The sequence below is a fragment of the Triturus cristatus genome, chromosome 7 (assembly GCF_964204655.1).
Source record: "Triturus cristatus chromosome 7, aTriCri1.1, whole genome shotgun sequence".
NCBI lineage: Eukaryota > Metazoa > Chordata > Amphibia > Caudata > Salamandridae > Triturus > Triturus cristatus.
The window spans coordinates 246419029-246440963 of NC_140590.1; positions in this window are offsets into that span (position 1 = coordinate 246419029).

Genomic DNA, 21935 nt, shown 5'->3' on the forward strand with positions numbered 1-21935 from the left:
TTTTGTTGTGAAGGCATGCGTGGTAAAGATGCGGTCGTAGTAAAGACTGTGTTGCTAAGGCATGCGATATAATCGCATGTGGTGATTCGTCATACAACCGTACTAATAGGTTGGTTCCCAAAATAATGATTCCTACCTAGTGGGTTATATTTCGACCTGTCTCATAAAATGAATGAGGTAGGTTTCAATTTGCGACTTGTGAGGAATAGCAGCTATCACAGGGATGGAGGTCTGCTAAGGTCAGCAGACAACTAGGTCTATGAGTGCTTTTAAATAAAGCAGTTTTCTTTTTAAAGGGAGACCATTTTCCTTAAAGGAAAATTAGATGCGTAAAAAAAAAAGAATAATACAATTTTTGTTAACATTAAATGGGCCCACTGCATACTCTTAATATAGTTTTCAATGTTCACAAAGGACCCTTTCCCTGGTTGTGAATGCCTTATCCCTACCTTTCAGTAGTCAGTAAAGTGCTAAAACTTTGAGACCAGATTTCGGTCACAAACATTAATACATAATAATATGATTAGATTTATGTAACAGAAGGTTTTAACGCTCCCATTCCAAATACTAATTTGAACTTTTGCAAACCCTAATTGCGATTCAGTAACATGTTATTGACTCTCAATTTTTAGTTTGAATCAAACGTTCTTTTTGCAAATCAGGCAGAAACAAGACTTTGTACACCTGGCCTTTAGTTCCTTCTTTGTTCTACATGAAGTATTATCACTGCAGCATAATTTTAAATATCTACTGATTGTAACTGCATAGCACACATATAAAAGAACGTTCCGTCATCATACTCGAATTCCCCCTCACATATTTATTATTGCATACTCTAAGCCTGTATTATTTGTTATTATCTTTAGAAATAGGATTTTCAAGCATTTGCATTGTAAGAAGATTCCTCTTTGTTACAACGAACAATCCTTATTGTACTGAAATGTGAAGAAGAAATATATTAAAAAACAACAGGGACAGAGTCATGGCCTGGAACATTGTACTTATTATATTATTAATGCCTGGCAAATCTCCTGAATTGTAAACAGTGCCAGAAGATTATGGTTCCCTAAGGCTGCTCCATTGTTAGAAGTGTACATATCTTTTTCTCCTACCGGAAACCCCTTATGGCTTGCCTAGTCATAGGAACAGTCTTTGGTGATGATTGGGCGTTCTGGGGTGTTTTAAAAATGCTCTGTAACTTCTGCAGGCAGCTACCAAAAAAAGAGAAACATTCCCATTGGTTATTTATATAACTATTTTTACTGTCTTATAAAGGTTTGCATTCTGCTCCTTTTGCTTAGTTTAGATCTACATACGGTGAAGTGATTTTCAACATCAATTAGCTCTGCTTTGGTTCATCAACATTCTTTATCATACGAACCATTTGTCGATGGGGATCACCCATTTAGCTCTGCCAGCACGAGACAAATTAGTACCACCTCAGTCTAATAGTTTTTCAAAATAGAGAGATGACACTTAAGGGGGATCCATTCACCATCTCCCCTAACTATATTAGTATTGATAGAATATTTGTATTTGACTTTGGGCAAGACAGCGGCTCTATTTGGCTGTTTCATCATATCCTAGTTCTGTTAATGCTGATAGCTAATTGCATTCCATACTGCCTTGCTGTTAGAATTGACAGCCTTAGGGTGGTCTTCTCCCAACTTTTTTGCCTACCTCTCTCCATTTTCTGACCTTGTATTTGCTGGTTTTTAGACTCTGTGCACTTTTTCCACTGCTAACAAGTGCTAAAGTGTTTGTGCTCTTGCCCCAAACATGGTAACATTGGCACATACCCAGTTGGCATATTTAAAATACTTCTAAGTCCCTTGTGAAGCGCACCACATGTGCCCAGGGCCTAAAAATGAAATAGTACTAGTGGAACTGCAGCACTCATTGTGCCACACGACCTCTAACCATGGCTCAGGCATGCCATTGCAGAACCTGTATGTGCAGTTTACACTACCACTTCGGCCTGGCAAGATAAACCTCTTGTATGGCCTAACCTTTCCCTTTTTATACACATATCACCCCTAAGTTAGGCCCTGTTTGACCCACAGGGCATGATGAAATGTATGTAAAAGGTAGGACATGTGATTATAAGTTTTACTTGCTTTAGTAGTGAAAAAATCCCACTTCGTTTTTCACTACTGCAAAGCCTATCCCTCCCATAGGATAACATTGGGATTAGCTTATTACTTTTTTTTAAGTGTAATTAGCAATTTTGAAAACAAAGACTTTTCATGTTTGTTGCCACCGGGCTCACAATTTAAAATCACGATTTATGGTGAAGTTGGATTGTAAAATACAGTTTGGCAAATGCCACTTTTAGAAAGTTGCCATTTACGTACTTTAGTCATTTGGTGCCTGCTGTCTATCTCTTTTCAGTCTGGGCTGGGTGACAGATGAACTCTGTGAACTCCCTATAGACATCCCCACACAACGGCAGCTGAGGTGTGTCTTGATGGGCCTTCCTGGGAGATGGGTAGGGTGAGCTGGGCACAGACTCACACTTACACCCAAATAGGCTGTGTCCTGTCCACACACATAGGGCTGCATATCCCCTTGTAGTGAATCTGAAGCCAGGGAGGGAAGGGTGGACCTCTGTGTACTGCAAAGCTTTCTTTGAAGTCTCCCCCACTTCAAAGGCACAACTGGTTATAAGTACTGGACCTCTTACACCATAGCTGTAGTACACTTTTGGAACTGTGCCTGCTCTGCCAGGAAGAAGGACTGCCACTCTGCTTGATTGCTACTTTCCTGGACTTCTGCCTTGCTGTGTTCTTGCCTTGCTGAGCTACCCCTCCTTGCTGCCTGATATTCTCCTGCCTGGGAGAAAAGGACTGGACCTGCATCACTTGAACCCAGGGTGACTCCAAGGACATCGTGGCTTGTCTCCTTTAGTAAGACTCAGGGATATCAAAGACTTCAACTACTTGCACTTGCATCTGGACTCTACAAGCTGTGAGTTTACCCTGCTAAGTGGTGCCACCTCAGTCCTGGACCCTTGGAAGTGAGGCCTAAGGTGCTTCTACATCCAAAATCCATGCATCCTCACCGGAATGGACTCATCTTTGCCTTAGTGTAAGTCGGAGCCAGCGCATCCTCATTGCTGCATGGAGAGGACCCAGAGCATCCCCAACGGAACCAGTGATTCGCCTTTGGAATCAAAGCATCGCCTACTGCGTGATCAGCAGATGTACACCGCTTTCAGAACCAGCGCTTAAAACTTGGAACCGATGCATCCTCGCATTTGCGTGGGGAAAATCGACGCATCTCATCCACTGCCTGGCTCAACACCGACACATCGCATTGCCTCAGCTGCACCTCGCATCCTCGTTGAAGATAATGCATCCCAGATCAAGGTACGTTAGTTTAGCAAGCCCAAGTGCGTCCCTGTATCCGGCCTGTGCTCCATTGTGGTCACCCTGAATTTTTTACTTTGGCCCGGTCGAGGGCAACCAGATAACCCAATTAAGAGCATGTTGCTGCTAAGCACTATTTTACATTTGTTCTTTTAAAAGTCATATCTTGATATCTACTTGTTGAATTTTTGTCGTTTTAGTCTTGTTTTCATTATAAAATCTTTCTTTATTTTTCTAACCTGGTGTGGAGTCTTTTTGTGGTGTTTTCGCTGTGTTACTGTTTGAAGTATTGCACAAATACTTTACACATTGCCTCTTAAGTTTAGTCTGACTGATCTGTGCCAAGCTACCAAAGGTTGAGCACAGGATAATTTAGGTTGTGTTGTGACTTACCATGACAAGGATTGTGGTTCCTGCTTGGACAGGGTGCATACCTCTGCCAAACCAGAAATCCAGTTTTAAACATTGGTGATAACTGGTTAGGATAGGACTTGTGTTTGTGCAGTGCCACACAGTGACTTGGTGTATGCTACCCATCCACATCCAAGACCATTTCGTATTTTTCTAATTTCTCTGTTTTGCATTTCAAGGTTTTTTACCCAACATCATGTCTCTGATTCGTTCTGCAACTGGAACCATGGAGCTTGAGCTGGACAACTTAAAAGTCTACACAGTGGTTCAGTTGAAAAATGTCTGCAAGGAGGTGGGGGATTTCCTGCCAAGAGTGCCACCAAGAAGGTGGAATTTCAAAAGCCCGCTCCAAGGAGAGTGATGGATTGGGAGAGTCTGGGCATGGAAGCTGAGGAGAAAAAGGCTGAAAGAGCCTTGACTGAAAATAAACTTTACCTGGCTCATGAACTGAGTCTGAAAGAGATGATCAAGGTAAGACAGGCAGAGTCCAGCATATATGCAGTACCTGATGGCAACAAAAGGGTTTGTATACCAAAGGATTTGGTGCCCAGTTATGTGGTGGAAGATGACACTGATAATTGGTTTTTCTGCTTATGAGGTTGCACTGAAGGTACATAGGGTTCCTTAGGAGCACGTGTGGGTAGACTGTGCAAACACATGCCAACACTTGGGAGGGACAAACTTCTGACATTAGAGGACCAAACCAAGCACACGGCTATGAAGACTATTTTGATTGCCAAATTTGGACTGACCTCTGTTTATTATTCCAGCTGATTCTCTAGCGGTACAGAAAAATTGTAAATTATGTATCAATTCCTTTTTAACTGTGTTAATCACCTGTTGTGTAACTTTTATGGTTTTACAAACAAAAACTAAATAAAGTTTATTTGAATTGATTGACTGACCTCAGAGAAGTCTCGCCAAAGATTCAGGGACACTCAGAAGCTCCCTAACCAATCCTGGGCAGAATTTGTAGATTACTCTAGTAAGGCACTGAATGGCTGGGTGATTTACAACAAAGTTAGTGATTTCAAAGGGTTGTACAACTTAATCATGAGAGGTCACATGCTCAGTATCTGTTTTCCTGAGTAGCCCCAGCACCTAGTGCACAGCAAGCTATCTGACCCCAGGAAACTTGCTGAGGAGGCGGACCTCTGGGCTAGCACCACTGTGTCCAATAAAGTATCAGGGGGACACTCACAAAGGAGTGAGACAAGGGGCACTGGAAACTGGTCTTTGAAATTCCCGTGGTGGAGGTTGATGGAGCCCCTGAGGAGGAGGCCCGAGTCAACCGGGGAAGACATTGCCACCCTAGGTATCCTGCCTAAGCTTGTCAGCTGGAAAGTTGACGTTAGGCCCACCTGGGAGGAATTCTGCCAAGCACAGAAGGGGCGTCCTACTCTTGAGGGCTTGAGGCACCAGCCATCAGCCGATGCAGCAGGGGAAGCCTCTGGGGAATCACATAAACTACTGGGAAAACAATCTTCTTTATAGTGAGCCTAGGGTTCCTGGAGCTGGGCCAGCACGTGTGGTGGTGGTTCCCCAGTATTACTGGACAATCCTACTGGGTTTGGCTCACGATATACCCCTGGCAGGAGATTTGGAGCCAGAGGCCACCTTTGCCAGGCATGTCTCCCACTTCTATTGGCCAAAATGAAGACGGCCTGAGATGCATTCTGCAGGTCGTGTTCTACCTGTCCTGTTTTGCATTTAAAGTTTTTTTACCCCACATAATGTGTCTGATTCGTTCTGCACCTGGAACCATGGAGTTTGAGCTGGCCAACGTAGAAGTCTACACAGTGGCTCAGTTGAAAAATGCCTGCAAGGAGGTGGGGGGGTTCCTGCCAAGAGTGCCACCAAGAAGGTGGAATTTAAAAAGGCACTGAGGGCCGTGGCAGAAGCCTGCTCCAAGGAGAGTGATGGATCAGGAGAGTCTGGGAATGGCTCTTAGGAGCCACCTGCAGTGACTGAGGGAGACATCACTGAATTTGAGCTCCCTGTCAGAGCAGGACGCAGTGTCTCCTCTCACGGCCTATCCCCTGAGGAGGGAGAATTCAAACTGCAGCTGGCAAAATTAATGATGGAAGCTGAGGAGAAAAAGGCTGAAAGAGCCTTGACTGACAATAAACTTTTCGCTCATAAAGTTGGTCTGAAAGAGCTGATAAAGGTCAGACAGGCAGAGTCCGAAGTGATGGTGGCAGCATATTTGCAGCACCTGATGGCAACAAAAGGGTTTGTATACCCAAGGATTTGGTGCCCAGTTATGTGGTGGAGGATGACATTGATAATTGTTTTTTCTGCTTATGAGGATGCACTGAAGATACACATGGTTCCCGAGGAGCACGTGTGGGTGGACTGTGCAAGCACATGCCAAAATGTGGGAGGGACGCACTTCTGACATTAGATGACCAAACCAAGAACACTCCTATGAAAACTATTATGATTGCCAAATTTGGACTGACCCCTGAGAAGTATCGCCAAAGATTCAGGGACAGTCAGAAGCTCCCCAACCAATCCTGGGCATATTTTGTAGATTACTCTAGTGAGGCACTGAATAGCTGGGTGATTGAAATCAAAGGTAGTGAGTTCAATGGGTTGTACCACTTAATCATGAGAGAGCACATGCTCAGTATCTGTTTTCCTGAGTAGCCCCAGTACATAGTGGACAGCAAGCTGCATGCCCCCAGGAAAGTTGCTGAGGAGGCAGACCTCTGGGCAAGCACCACTCTGTCCAAAAAAGTATCTGGGGGGGACACTCACAAAGGAGTGAGGCACGGGGCACTGGAAACTCGTCTTTGAAAGTCCCATGGTAGAGGTTGACGGAGCTCCTAAGGAGGAGCCCATGAGTCAACCGGGGAAGACATTGCCACCCTGGCTATCCTACCTGAGCTTGTCAGCTGGAACGTTGAGGTTGGGCCCACCAGGAAGGAATTCTGCCAAGCACAGAAGGGGTGTCCTACTCTTGAGGGCTTGAGGCACCAGCCGTCAGCCCATGCGGCAGGGGAAGCATCTGGGGAATCACATAATCTATTGGGAAAAAATCTTCTTTATAGTGAGCCTAAAGTTCCTGGAGCTGGGTCAGCCCATGTGATGGTGGTTCCCCAATGTTTCTGGGCCTTCCTACTGGGATTGGCTCATGATATATCCCTGACAGGACATTTGGAGCAAGAGAAGACCTTTGCCAGGCATGTCTCCCACTTCTATTGGCCCAAATGAAGACAGCCTGAGATGCATTCTGCAGGTCCTGTCCTACCTTCCAGGTCAGTGGGAAATGAGGAAAAAAGCACAAAGCTCCACTTATCCCATTGCCCATCGTGGGCACCTCCTTTGAAAGGGTGGGCATCAACGTCATTGTATGTTTGGACCCCAAGTCATCCTTAGGCAAAAGGTCTTTCATGGTCTCGGTGAACCATACCACCCACAACCCAGAGGTCATCCCTCTGAGGTTAGTGACTGCATCTATGGTGGTGAGAGCTCTGATGGGCATCATTACCTGTGATGGATTCCCCAAGGAGGTAGTGTCAGACAGAGGCACTTACTTCATGCCAGCGTACATGAAGTCCATTTGGGATGAATGTGGTGTGATTTACAATTTTGCCACACCCTATCACCCCCAAACCAATGGTCTGGTTGAAGGGCATGATTACGGACCTGCCTGAACCCATGACGTGTAAGTGGGAGTCCTCTTGTTATGCCTTCTATTTGCCTACAGGGAGTAGGGTTCAGTCCCTTTGAACTCCTCTATGTCCACCCTGTTAGGTACCTCTTAGCCTTACCAAGTGGGGATGGGACAAAGCTCCCAAAAAACACCCCCAGGATGTGGTCAGCTACATGCTGGCCCTCTGCAACCTGATTCACTGCTTCTGAAAAAAGGTGAAAAGTAGCCTAGAGGCCAACCAAGACGCCATGAAACACAAGGCCACCCTGGTGAAGTTGCAACTTGGCCAGAAAGCATGGGCCATGGACCCAGTAGACACCAGGGGTCTCCACGATGGCTGTACAGCCCAATACAAGATCAAGGAGTGGAAGGGGGAGGCCATCTACCTGGTGGACATCCAAACCCCTAGGAACACCATAGGGGTGCTCCACATAAATAGACTGAAGCTCACATTGAGAGGTCCAAAGTGAGTATGCTCCTCGTGACAGATGAGGGAGTGGAAGAAGAGAGTGAGCCTCTCCCTGATCTCCTCTCCGCACAGAAACATATTGGGTGATTGGAGGGTGTCAACCTCTCTATCACACTGATCCCAGAACAGCAAGGTAACTGTTACCAGTAACTGGAACAGTTTGCCCCACTGTTGTCTCTTACCCTTGGACTCACATCTGTGTGTCCATGATGTTGATCGTGGATAGAGTCTCCCTGTAAAGAACACAATTTACAAATTGTCTGACAGGGTGAGAGCCAGCATCAAGGTGGAAGTATCCAAAATGTTGGCATTAGGGGTGATTGAGCTCTCTAATAGTCCTTGGTCCAGTCCTGGGGTATTGGTACCAAAGGCTGCCCCACTGGGAGTCACATCCGAACTCTGGTTTTGCATAGACTACAGAGGACTTAACTCAGTCACAAAGACCGATGCACACCACATCCTCAGAGCTGATGAGTTAATTGAAAGGCTGGGTGCTGCCATGTTCCTCAGTACCTTTGGTGTAGCATCAAAGTACTGTCAGATAGCTCTGGGTGAGGGGGCCAAAGAGAGGCTGGCATTTTCAACCCCGTAGGGTTATTAACAATTCCGGGTGCTGCCATTTGGTTTGAAAAAGTCCCCTGCTACCTTCCAACGGTTTGTTTACAGATTTGTAAGGAGACTTTCTGTCACCTACCTAAGCAAGATTGCTGTCTACAGTTCTAGCTGGGAGGAACACCTGCATCACCTCCATGTGGTGCTTCAGGCCCTGCAACAGGCAGGCCCAACCATCAAGGCCAGTAAGTGCAGTATTGGGCAGGGGTGCATTTAGGACACCTGGTAGGTGGAGGCAAGGTCCAGTGTCATCAGGACAAGACTGAAATTATCATGGTCTGGCAACCACCTAAAACCCAAACAGAAGTTAGGGCATTCTTAGGCCTCACTGGCTATTACAGAAGATTTGTTAAGGGATATGGCACCATTGTTGCCCCCTTATTAGAGCTGACTTCTAAGAAGCAGCCTAGATTGGTGATATGGACAGAAGCTTGTCAGAAAGCCTTTGACTCTCTCAATGCAGCCATGTGCACAGCACCTGTGCTCAGGGCCCCTGATTCATCATGCAAACAGATGCTTTGGAGCTTGGCATAGGAGCAGTGTTAGCACAGCAAAATGAGAAGAGCCTAGACCAACCGGTAGTCTTCATTAGTATGAGGTTACTTCCACGGGAACAGAGGTGGAGTGCCATTAAAAGAGAAGCTTTTGCTGAGGTCTGGGCACTGAAGCAGTTGAGACCATACCTGTTTAGAACTCATTTCCTCATTCAGACAGACCTCAGGCCCCTCAAATGGTTCATGCAGATGAGTGGTGAAAATCCCAAACAGTTGAGGTGGTCCATTTCCCATACTGATAATGGATTTTACGTGGAGCATCGTCTGGGAACAGACCATGCCAATGCTGATGATCTCCCCAGATTCTTCCACCTTAGTGAAGAGAACTCCCAAGGGGTTGGGTAGTTCTCCCCACTTTCAGCTGGGGGGGAACAAATGGTAGACCAAGTTTCTATGCTGTTCAGTCTAACATCTGTGTTTCATTCTCTTTGTCACTGCTAAGAATGTTCATAGGTGCCATGTGGCACAGTCGCATGTTGACCACCTTCATTCAGTCCTGGCTTAACAGCACTTTGGTTTTTGGGATACTTAGACAGAGAATGTTAAAAACACAAGTCTCCTCTTACAACCTGCTGCTTATGAAAAATCCAGAACAGGAAAAGGACGTAACACAAATCATGTTCTAATTGCAGAAGTGGAGACACTGATCTGTAAGGTTACACCTATGTCTCTTTTCTCTCATTATCTCTTCTACATGTCTCAATCCCATATTCCAATGTTTGTTCAGTCACCTGGTTGTGTTCTTCTGAGTGACTCAATGCAATGTTTGACACTTTCAGGAAGTCTTAGCTTTTTATCCAACATCACTTTGGACATCTGGATTTTTAAGATCAGGCAAAACTAGAGTCTCAGAATACAAAGTGCTACTGGATACAAAACCAGCGTTTTTGTAAGCAGTACTTGCTAAGACTTGGAGGCATACTTGCAATGGAAATCAAAACTTCATACGACAAAGTGGTTTGCGCAAAAGGAAACAGACCTAGTTATAAATATCATCTATGGTAGGAGCAGTTTGGCAGCACTGTACCTTTTTTGTTTTTGTGAAGCTTGAGAAAACCCTTTAATTATAAAAACAAAACCACAAACTCCTGGCTTTGTCAATACTTGCTTTCTGTACTTCCACATAGGTTATCGAGAGTGTGGATCTAAATTAAAAGTCCATAGATGATTCGCGGTTTAATTTGACAGTCAATTTAAATGGACTTTGAGTTGACCCAAGTGCTTTTTTTTTTTTAATCTAATTTTACCAGAACAGATGTGCTTTTTAGTTAAATATAGCATTTAAAACCAAAATATTATTGTCATTGATGACCGTAGGTATTAGTTGCACTCTGGAACTTGTATTTTTGAAATTAATTGTGTAACTATGGTGTCAAATATTCAACGTTTAAGGCTGAATTGGCCAAATAACATGAACAGGCAGGTGATGGAACATATGACATCGGGCCTCTAGGCAGCTGTGAGGGCCCATGAAATGTTCACTCTATGGAAGTTTAACAACAGTACCATCACTCCGTTTACAAAAATTGTTCCAGCACCTCATGTACAGGCCCCCGACAAAATATATCCATTATTCACTCAGCCTCCTCATTCAAAACACATTTCACGGTGTCACCCCTGACTTACTCTTTTTGGGGACCTCACTTCACCCTTTAGTTCTCTCCTGACAGTTCCAGGTCCAATCCAAGCAGTGGGAATCTGGATTCCCTGGCAAGCGCCAGCAGCAGACAACACTGTAGACTGGATTGTGGTTGTGTAAAAGATTTTTGTGCATTTATATTTTTATGCATCATTAATAACGTGCTGAACGTATTTTCACATTTAATTGCATATGTACACACTGATGCAAAACTTTTGCTTTTGAAACAAATTCACTGATGTGCAGAAGTGTGTTTTTCTGGCCCTTGTTTGAACGCTACGATTTTCAGCCTTGTCACTCTTGTCTTCCCCCTGCTCATCTTACTGCCGGTTGTTTTGGAAGTAGGTAGTCCATTAGAGTATTATCTGTTTATTTCCAATATTGTTCATGCTGTTTACAATGAACTTTCGCCAGCTCAGTCACAAAACTGTAACTATTTCTTCAAGGTATTTCCGCAAGAACAATGTACCCTATTCATTCATATAACACAATGTTCTTTAAGTATCTAGTTTGTTCTAATCTCTTAAGAAGACATTAGGATAGAGGAGGCAGAATCATTTTCATGTAGTGCAATAGTGCTTCGGTGCTGAGAGAGCTCAGATCCACTTAAACATCTCTACTCAACCAGATTTTCTTTTTGGCTGCTTGAGAGGTAAGAGGGAGGGAACAATCACGATTTAAATTTCAATACAGTGTAACCAATTTAGTCAACCGATAACCCACTCAACAACTAAATCTGAGTTTAGTAAGGTTTAATTATAAATTCAAACATAGATTGATATAGATCAATGTCAGCCTCACAGTATAGAAATACAGGACAAACAGAATGAGTTCAAATCTCCTAAAGAGATTTACCCTATATAACAAAAAGCATACAACTAATTTGGTTATGACGATGCAAGTAATCAGGAAAAAGAATTGAACATTAAATTGCATCAAATGATTTTCAAAAGTAAGCATGAGCGTGCTATCTCTAACTACGCTGCCTTAAAAAGGGACAACCCTAAATTAAGAAGCATAAGCAAAATGAAAAATAGAAAGGTGCCTGCTGCCAGAGTCTTCAGTAGAAGAAGCTCCAACCATGGGTCCAGTAGCATGAAGCCATACAAAGCAGAAGTAGAGGTCTGTACCTCATAAAGTCCTAAGATGTCTCTCTGACCCTCACTACATTACAGCATAAGACATTAGTTGCATTCAAGGTAAATCACGTGATCAGCTACAGTAACTTTCCACGAGTCCAGTACAAATTGGTTCCCGGGCACCACCTTTCCCACATCAATAAGATGCTACTCCATTCATCCTTGGCCATTCTTCTCCTCCTCCATGGGAACTCACCTTCTCACTTGTTTCCCTATTTCTCCTTGCCAAGATCCATCTTCTCATACCTTGCAATACAACTAAAACACAAACTCTCCTTTACCAAATATTGAAACCTTGTCAGCACCTTCATTGGAAACAAAAATGCAAGCAGACACATTCTACATTGAAGGTTAAATACAAATTAAATGATAGACTTAAACATGAGCTTGTCCTGAAAAACATTGTCAACTTAATGATGGACAGGGTTAGAAATACGTTCACATTTCTAAACATATAGCAAATGCAGTCTCTTAATGAATGAATAAAATGCAAACCTTACAAACAAAATTAATTTCAAAATGCACCATGAATATTATTTCTTGTTGCATGCATAAACGTCTAGACACTAGTCTGCACATACATATCACACTATTAACTTTACAATGAGATGTTATATGCTTAGTTTTTCCTCAGAGTAGTAATATACAAGTTTTGCAGAAAACTCTAGTAATCATATTTCTTAGCACATAGTTTATATTTGTCATGCGTGTTCACATGGAGTACTCTAAATATACAACACCCCATCTTCCATTTATAATGTTAATCACATAGAATATATTCGAGTGCTGACTACACATGATTATAATGCACTCCTACGGTATCTTAGGTTGGAATAAAAATTACACTGCTTCAGTGCTAAGGCAATTTTATGTTTCGTGAGACTGTGCTCTGATTTGCTAATTAAATGAAATATTTTCTCACATTACAGTGATTCAGCAGTTCTGTTAATTATAATATGCAAAAATAATGTATAAATCCCCTTGATTTGGGGGCTAAGCCAGGGACTTTCCTGTTCTACTAGGGGTGCAGTACATTACTATCCTGATTTTTCTAACCACTTGAGACTTGCCTAATTTTTGATTTTGCATTCCTCTTAATTGCCCAATTTACTGACAACCTTTGTTGCATTGACTCTGTTTCGCCTTACTTATGAATTTTGCAATAAAATCCTTTAACAATTACACTGATCTAACACTCAGTTATTGGGTGGGCCCTTTATTTTATTGACTGAATTTCTGATATTCTTGATGTGCTAGGAGGTTCTTATGGGAAGCCGTTCATGTCAAAATTACAGATCCCCATATAAGCCACCTCCTGAAATGCATAGCATGCTGCAAAATGAATATGACACACACCAGAATAAATGTAATATGTGTCAAAATAATTATGATACCTGGCAGAGTGAATCTGACTTGAATCAAAACAAATATGAAACCTGACAGAGTGAATATGCTACTTTGTGATTAATATGAATAACACACACTCCGAATTAAATAAGAGATATACTTAAATATATATCAATCATACTGAAATGAATATGGCCCTCACTATAAACAATATAGCAATCACTGACACGAATACAATATGCTTCAAACAGAATGGGACATTTCTTGAAATGACTGACATATGCCAAGAGGTATATGACATACATTGAAATGAATATAACAGATTGAAATAAATATATTATATTCTGAAAAGAATGCAATGCACATTGAAAATATTATAACTTGCACTAAAATGAACATTACACATGTTGCAATGAACATGAATTGCGTTGAAATTATTGTTACCCAGATTGCAATGAATATGAGAATTTCAGAAATGAATAGAAGTTGATTTAAAATGAATATGCTTGTGTTGAAATTAATATAAGCCCCATTGAACTGAATTTGACATGTCTTAAAATAAGTATGACCAAAGCTGAAATTCTCACGACATTTGTCAAAATTAATATAGCATGCATTGAAATGAATATGATACATATTCAAATGAATATGATATATGTTAAAATAGATACGTTGCATCTTAAAATTAATAAGACTAGTATTAATATGAATATGACATCCATTGAAATAAATATAACATTGCTTGAAAGGAATATATAATATGTAAAAAGGAATATGACATGCATTGAAATAAATATGACATTTATCAAAGTGAATATGGGTTGCATTTAAAGTAATATGATACACATTGACATGATTATGATACGTGTTGAAATGGTTATGATTCATGTTAAAATGAATATAAGATGTGTTAATGTGAATGAGACATCTATTGAAAGGAATATGGCATGTGCTAAGATGAATATGACATGCTTTGAAATGAATATGATACATATTCAAATGAATATGATATATGTTAAAATAGATACGTTGAATCTTAAAATTAATAAGACAAGTATTAATATGAATGTGACATCCATTGAAATAAATATAAGATTGATTGAAAGGAATACATAATATGTAAAAAGGAATATGACATGCTTTGAAATGAATATGACATTTATCAAAATGAATACGGGTTGCATTTAAAGTAATATGATACACATTGACATGATTATGATACGTGTTGAAATGGTTATGATTCATGTTAAAATGAATATAAGATGTGTTAATGTGAATGAGACATCTATTGAAATGAATATGGCATGTGCTAAGATGAATACAGCATGCTTTGAAATGAATATGAGCCACATTGTAATAATGCAACATGCCTTAAAATTAATATGACCAATGCTGAAATTAAAATGAAACTTGTCAAAATGAATGTTATGTTTTGAAATTAATATGATACACATCAAAATGAATATTGCATGTATGGAAATTAATATAACCTATATTAAAACGAATTTGATCCATGTCAAAATTATGACAATTGTTAAGGTGAATAAGACATTATTGAAATGAATATGACATTCATTAAAAGGAATATGACAAATAAGTGATGGAGAGTGAGTAAAAAAGAGTGGGAGATACAGAGATGGAATAAGTGATGAGGTATGTGGAGGGACAACTCAGGGGTGAGGGATGAAACATAAAAAGTCTATTGAGTGAGTGATGTGAAGTGATTATTGGAATGCAGAAGTTAGAGATGACTTGTATATGGGAAATAGAGGATGGCTGATGGATGGTGAGAAATGAGGAGTGAGGGTAAAGGAGGAAGTAGGACATTTAGGTCCTCCTTTATATTTTGTCGGTCGGCCCGTCCTCGACCAGAGTGACAGAGTAAATTACCACATCACCCTGATGGAGGTGCAGACCGCCACATTTAGAAATATCCATTGGCCTGATGGACATTTCAAACATTGGCAGGTACCATAGTTCCATCTCCACCAAACATTTAAAGTAGGCCCTAAGCGTGACAGAAGAGAAGGATAAATAATGGATCAGGACTGATGAGCGAGCGCTGAGGAGTGAGGAGGGATACATGAGGAGTAAAGGATATGGAGAGGCATGTGTTATGTGTGGAACAGGGATTTTATACCTACAGTGAAGCCCTGGCTGTATGATATACTGCAACGACCAACTGGAACTCTACTATTCCACCATTTCCCAGGTTCTGTGGCCCAAGAACATCTCGGGTCCCTTGAAAGAATATCTGTTAATTCATGATATAAACTGCATCAACCGGTTAAAGCTTGTGCTAAACATGCAGAATGGGGAGGGATGGGAAATGATGGGAATGTGTATACTGACTAGTTCCTTAACAACAGCTCCAAATGCCATGGCACCTGAAGCACTCTTGGAGCCCCACTTTAGCTGTGATTAATGCCACTGTACTATAGAGGTGCCATCTTGAAGTGCAGAAAAGATTTCTGTGACAAGGGCGACACTTCTGGACTGTTTATGCATAATACACAGGGCCACTGGAATTATGCAGCAGAGAGAGGAAGGCCAAATTGTATGGCAGGGTTGACTAAATTATGCGTCAAGAAAGGCAAATTATGCAGCATAATGCAGCACATATTATTATTGCATTATTTTGTTATCTATTCCCAGGTTACCATCCTCCAGGACCACGTCCAGCCTTCTGCAACTTCATCGCCCCCCTCGCCATAGACTCCAATAACTACATTTTCTTCGGTGACCTCAACTTCCATCTTGACGACCACAATGACAATCACTACCAACCTCCTCGACAGCATTAACAACATCGAACTCACCCAACTTGTCCATGGCCCCACAAACACCACAGACCCCACACTAGAACCCACATATATCTCCAGCGACTGCATCAGGTACAGCCTCACCACAGAACTCACCTGGATGACAACTCCATCATTCACTTCAACATCACCAGCTCACAAACCTCTGCCCCCAGTCTGCCCAACGCCCCCCACAGCAACTGGATCTAAGTCTCATAGGACGAATGAATCAACGCCATCAACACCACCCACCCCATCTCCTCCAACAACCTAGACCAGAACGCCAGAAACTTCAACGATTAGATCACCGACTGCGCTAACAGTGTCACTCCCATCGGCAACAACATCCACAGAAGGTCCACCAAGAAGGCTACCTGGTACACTGAAAACCTAAGAACCACTATACGACATTGTAAACAACTGGAAAGGAGATGGCGCAATAGTTAGGACACAACCGACTTCAAGACAGCCCTGAACCTCTACCACAGAAAGTTGAGAGAATCAAAGAAAAAGTCCTTACCCTCAAGCATCAAATCAAGCTCCAATAATATATCCCTTCATGCTTTGCTCGTACTTTGCTGTGTTTTTGTGACTTGACTCCTTGACACACTCATGCTTCCTACCTTCATTTTGCATGATAATGCCATTTTCATCACTTGGTCCCAATGAGATCTTACCACCATATCTATCTCTCCCCTGCCACACTCATCTTCTTATGTAATTGCCTACCTGGTCCCTCTAACCATTGCAGTCTTTCTCTCATACTTACTTATATTTGGTAATGCCTTATCTGGTAGAGAATCTATCTAGCTGCAGAATCCTAACCATAGAATATTTCCCAGGAGTCAGACTAGATCCGGAAGTTTTCAAGCAGTACCCTTGAGGTGGCCACGTTCGGCTCTGTGTTGGTGGTCTCTGCGCTGGCAATGCAATGCCTGGTGCCTATATAAATGCCACCCTGGAGGGCTGAAGTCAGTTCCTTTCGCGACTTTCCACGCCAAGCATGCAGAGCCACAATGAATTCTGACAACTGAACTGAAATTCTAAAGTCCTTAGAAGGATTACCCCCACAATGTAAACAGTTCTGCGACATGGAGGATGGAATGACCAGTAGGCAATCTGCGGCTACATAGATACTCTACCAGATAAGGCTTAACCAAAGGTAAGTAACTTGTTGATATGATAGAGACTTCTAGCCGCGGATTCATTATCTTGGAATACAAAACCCAAGCTATGCCTTCCGGGGGGTGGGTATGCAAAGCTGATTTAAACCAGGAAGTCCTACAGGACTGAGTGGACAAAGTGACCATCACAACGGACCGAACTGTCCAGGCAGTAGTGTTTGGTTGACATTTGCAGAGATGCCCATGTTGCTGCCTGACAGATGACCAGGACAGGGATTCCTTACTCTAATGCAGTGGTTTCAGTCTTGGCTCTGGTGGAATGAGCAAGCAAGCCCTCAGGGGGTTGCTTCTTGACCAATACATAGCAGTTATTAATGCAGGGCATTATCCTTCTTGAGATGGTCCATTTCTGCACATCCTTCAATTCCTAAGCCCCTTCGTACCCCTCAAAGAGTTGATTGTCCACCCGGAACTCTTTTGTGCGATCAAGTTAGAAACTACAACTCTTTTTGGGTCCAGACAATGGAGTCTCTCCTCCTCCTTTGAAGTGTGAGGTGGAGAAAAAGAGTTAGGCAGTGTGATGCTCTGATCTACATGGAAAGGAGCCACAACCTTCGGGAGGAAGGAGGCATGTGTCCAGAGTATGAAATTGTCTGGATAGAAGCTGGTGTAGGGAGGGTTTACATAGAGTGCCTGTAATTCGCTGACCATTCTGGCTGATGTAATGGGCACCAAAAAGGCAGTCTTGATGGTTAATCAATGGCGGGAGCAATTATGCAGTGGCTCAAAGTGTGCACGCATTAAGCCCCAATTAAGCATGCTGAATGACCTGGGAGAAATGTATGTTGCAAACCTTTGAGGAAACTAGCCATAAAAGGTGCCTTGAACAAAGAAGGTTGGTCTGGAAAACTCAAAAAGGTTGAAATGCCCTATAAGTAACTGTGCCGAGAGCAGGGCCCGGCTGGGCCAAGAATAGACCAAACAGGAGAACCTGAGAAAGGGGTGCAGATAGAGGATTAATGTTCCTAGATAAACACCATGCAACAGATTTATCTCAAAAGGCTGGTGTATACCCACTTGGTGGAGGTACTCCTAGCTGCCACAATAACATCACATACTTTGTGAGGAAGTTTGAAAGCTGTCAGCTGTTACCGCTCAATCTTCAAACATAAAGGTGAAGGGTGTGCAGGCTCAAGTGTAGGACCCTCCCGTTGCTGCACCAGAAGATTCTCTCCATGAGGCAACTTGATCGGGGGACCGATGCTTATGCTCAACAGCCTGGGATACCAGTCTCTCCTTGCCCATTCCAGACTCACAAGAATGACTTGGCCCCAGTTATTCCTGATCTTCTTGAGAACTCCGTGCAGAAGTGGTTCTGGCGGAAAGACATACAGGAGGCCAGAGCTCCACTTGAGATGAAAAGCGTCTCAGAACGAAAGACACCATGGAAACTCACCTGCACAAATTTGTGGACATGGTGCATTCTGGGCCAAGGCTCTCCCCAATCTTGAAAGAGACCTTGCACCATCTCTGGATGGAGATGCCATTAGTGATACACTAAGCATCATCCACTGAGTTTGTCTACTATGACCTTAAAGATCCCCCCAGGTGATGAACCACCAGGAAAATGCACTGATGTTCCAGCCATGTCCAGAGATGCAGAGACCCTTCCCAAAGAGTCCATGACCCTACCCTACCTTGTTTTTTGCCGTTCAAAATGGCGTTTCTATTGTCCATGCACCAGTCTTCCCTTGATCAAAGGATGAAAGGCTTTCAATGCCAAGCTGCTCATCCCATATTGATGTGAAGCTCGAACTCTGACGGAGACCAGAGTCCTCTGATCTCCATCTCTCCCAGAGTCCGCCTCAGCCAAGGAGTGATGCATCAGTCACTGTAGTCGGCTCTGGTTGAGGAAGGTAGAGAGGGCTGCCACTGACCCAATCGTGGTTCGTCAGTCGCCATTGCACATCTTTCACAGTTACCTCCAAATTCTGGACTATGTTGGAGAGATACACCTGATACTGTGCCCAGTGGAACTTCAGGTCCCACTGCAGAGTCCGCATATGCCAACAAGCAAGTGTTACAAGCAGGATACAGGATGCCATGAGGCCCAACAGCCTCAGGGTCATTCATTCCGAAATCCAGGATAGTAGCTGAAACATCTGTATCATAGACTGAATATATCTGGCTCTCTGAAACTGTAGGGTCCAGAACAGCTCTGATGAAAGGAACATTGATAGTGAACCTCCAGCAAGTGCAGGAGGTTCGCCGTAGTCTTGAGGTTGGAGACAACTGCCTGTTGAGTGACCGGCTTAAATGGCTAATCATCGAGGTATGGGAAGACTGGAATCCCTGCCCTCCGCAGATATGCTGCAACCACCATTATCACCTTGGTGAACACTCAAGGGGTGCTGGTAAAGCTGAAAAGGGGCACAGCAAACTGAAAGTGCTCTTGGCTCACCGTGAATGGTAGTAACGTCTGTAGACAGGCAGGACGGGCATGCGGAAATATGTGTCCTGCAAGTCCAGCGCTACCGTCTAGTCTCCTGAGTGCAGGGCACACAGGACTTGAGCGAGCATAAGCATTTCTCCTTTTTCAGAAATAAATTGTGAAGGCGCAGGTCTAGGATAGTATGAAGGCCTCTGTCCTTTTTGGGCACCAGGAAGTAGTGGTTATAGAATCCGTGACCTACTTCTGATTCCGGCACCCTCATGATTGCTCCTTGGCCAAGAGAGCCAACACTTCCTGATGGAGCAAGGAGAGGTGGTCCTCCATCAGCCAGTTGTAAGTGGATGACATTGATGGAGGGGTTGTCACAAAGGGGATGGAGTAGCCCCTTTTGGCAACCTGCAAAACACAATGGTCAGATGTTTCCAAATTCCAGTGGTGCAGCTGGTGGCCTATCATGCCTCCCACTGGATGCCCATGATGGTAGGAGGGCAAACTAAAGGGGTTTTGAGGCTATGTCTGATGGGGAAGGTGGGGTTACAGGCCAGTCCTTTGGCTACCTTTCCCAGGTGGTCTGTGGGACCTGCATCCAAATTCAATAAAAAGGCTGGGAATGTATGAACGTGGTTGAAAACCCCTTCTGTGGCGGAAAGTGAACTGAGGTTGGCAAGGGGCCAGGGAGAAGCGCAAGGACATGGCTGAAGCTCTGCTATCCTTAAAGTGCTCCAGCAGTGAGCCCTCCATCTTTCCAAAAAGAAAAGAGCTCTCAAAAGGCACATCCATAAGTGAATCTTAAGTTGAATTTTGCTGTGTCTCTTCCCTCAGCAATGACTCTGGCCTCCTCTGAGACAATAGGCAGCACTTGCGCAACCGAGTCCCAGATCATACAGGAGTATCTGCCCAAGAGGCATGCTGTGTTCACTGACCGCAGTGCAAGGATGGCAGAAAACGCAGAGAACATTCATTTCCCAAAGGTGTCCAGCCTCTTGTACTCCCCATCCAGTGGAGTGGTATGCAACACACCAGGTTTGACACTAGAGTTGGAGGCTTGGGCCTCGAAGCTCTCTAGGGTGGGGTGCTGTGTTAGGAAACTGGGGTCCCCAGCAGTGGAACAACTGTGGCATGAAATTATACCATGCACAGGAGGCCCAACGCAGGGCTTCCACCAGGCCCCTAGTAGAATATTAGTAAGAGCTTCATTACAAAGTTAGGGTTCAGATGGGGCGACTCCCGGTAGAAGCACCTCTTTCAAGACATTCAGCTTGACTGCCACTTCAGGTCCAAAACCTCAGCCTCCCTACACACTACCACAGTGAATGAGGCACCCTCCTCTTCCAGAGCCTCGGAAGGGGGAGAGACCAAGTCAGTGTCCATATAAGTTGTCCTCTGTATCGTCTAGGGGATGCTGGTATCCATAAGGTTCCGCAGACCCCTTCTATTCCTTTCGCTCTTCAGGCCTGTTGAATGAAGATGGCACTGGCTTTGACCTGGAGTGCATGGTCCCAGCCCGCGCCGGAACAAGTGTCAGACGATGCCTGCCTATCTCTTTGTCGGAGCCAGAAATGAGGATGGGGATGGTGCAACAGTAGTGTTTTGGTGGCGACGCAGGAATGTCAGTACTGGAGTGGGCGCTTAGAAAGGTCTTGCTCTCAAAGGCAGCTTCGCTCCAGATTCAACACTGGATCCATGTGGCCCCACTGGCATTGAAGGTGAACCTGCCAGTAAGGATCCAGTGGGAGCCCTTCCCGAGTCTGCGGGGCCTGAAGGCACTCCAGAGGTGCCGGGCCATCCAAATATGATGTACATGACCTAAGAAAATTCTAGCAGCTGGGCAGGGGTTGTTCCGGCTCAGGGTAAGTCAGGAAAGCACGGAAGGGAGTCTGTCTCAGGCTCTGCTGAAGTGCATGGCCTGGAGTGCCGACGCTCCCGCACCTTGCCAACGACTTACATCGGTGTGGCGAAGTCGAAGATGTCTAAGGCTTCTTTGTTTTCTTCTTCCTGTAGGACTTGCCCAACAACTTTGAATGAGACAACGACCGCTGGGTGCAGCTCGACTGTGATCTTGAACGTTGTGGGGTTGTCTAACATCAGACAACAAGGAACTTGAGGAAAAACTCCTTTACTTTCTTTGGGTCCCTGGCTCAGCAGTACTCATAGGTCTTAGAATCATGGTCCTAGGTGTGGCTCGGTCACAGATATCTGCCAGTGACAGGCTGTTATATTTTTGGTTAGGCCATATAGTGAAGCAACGAAGGGGCATATCAACAAGGGCTTTATCTCTGCTTTTTTTTGGCTTTAAAAGCCAAAAAAGCAGAGATAAAACTGGCACCCTATCAACAACAGGGTGCTAACATGCAAATTCGC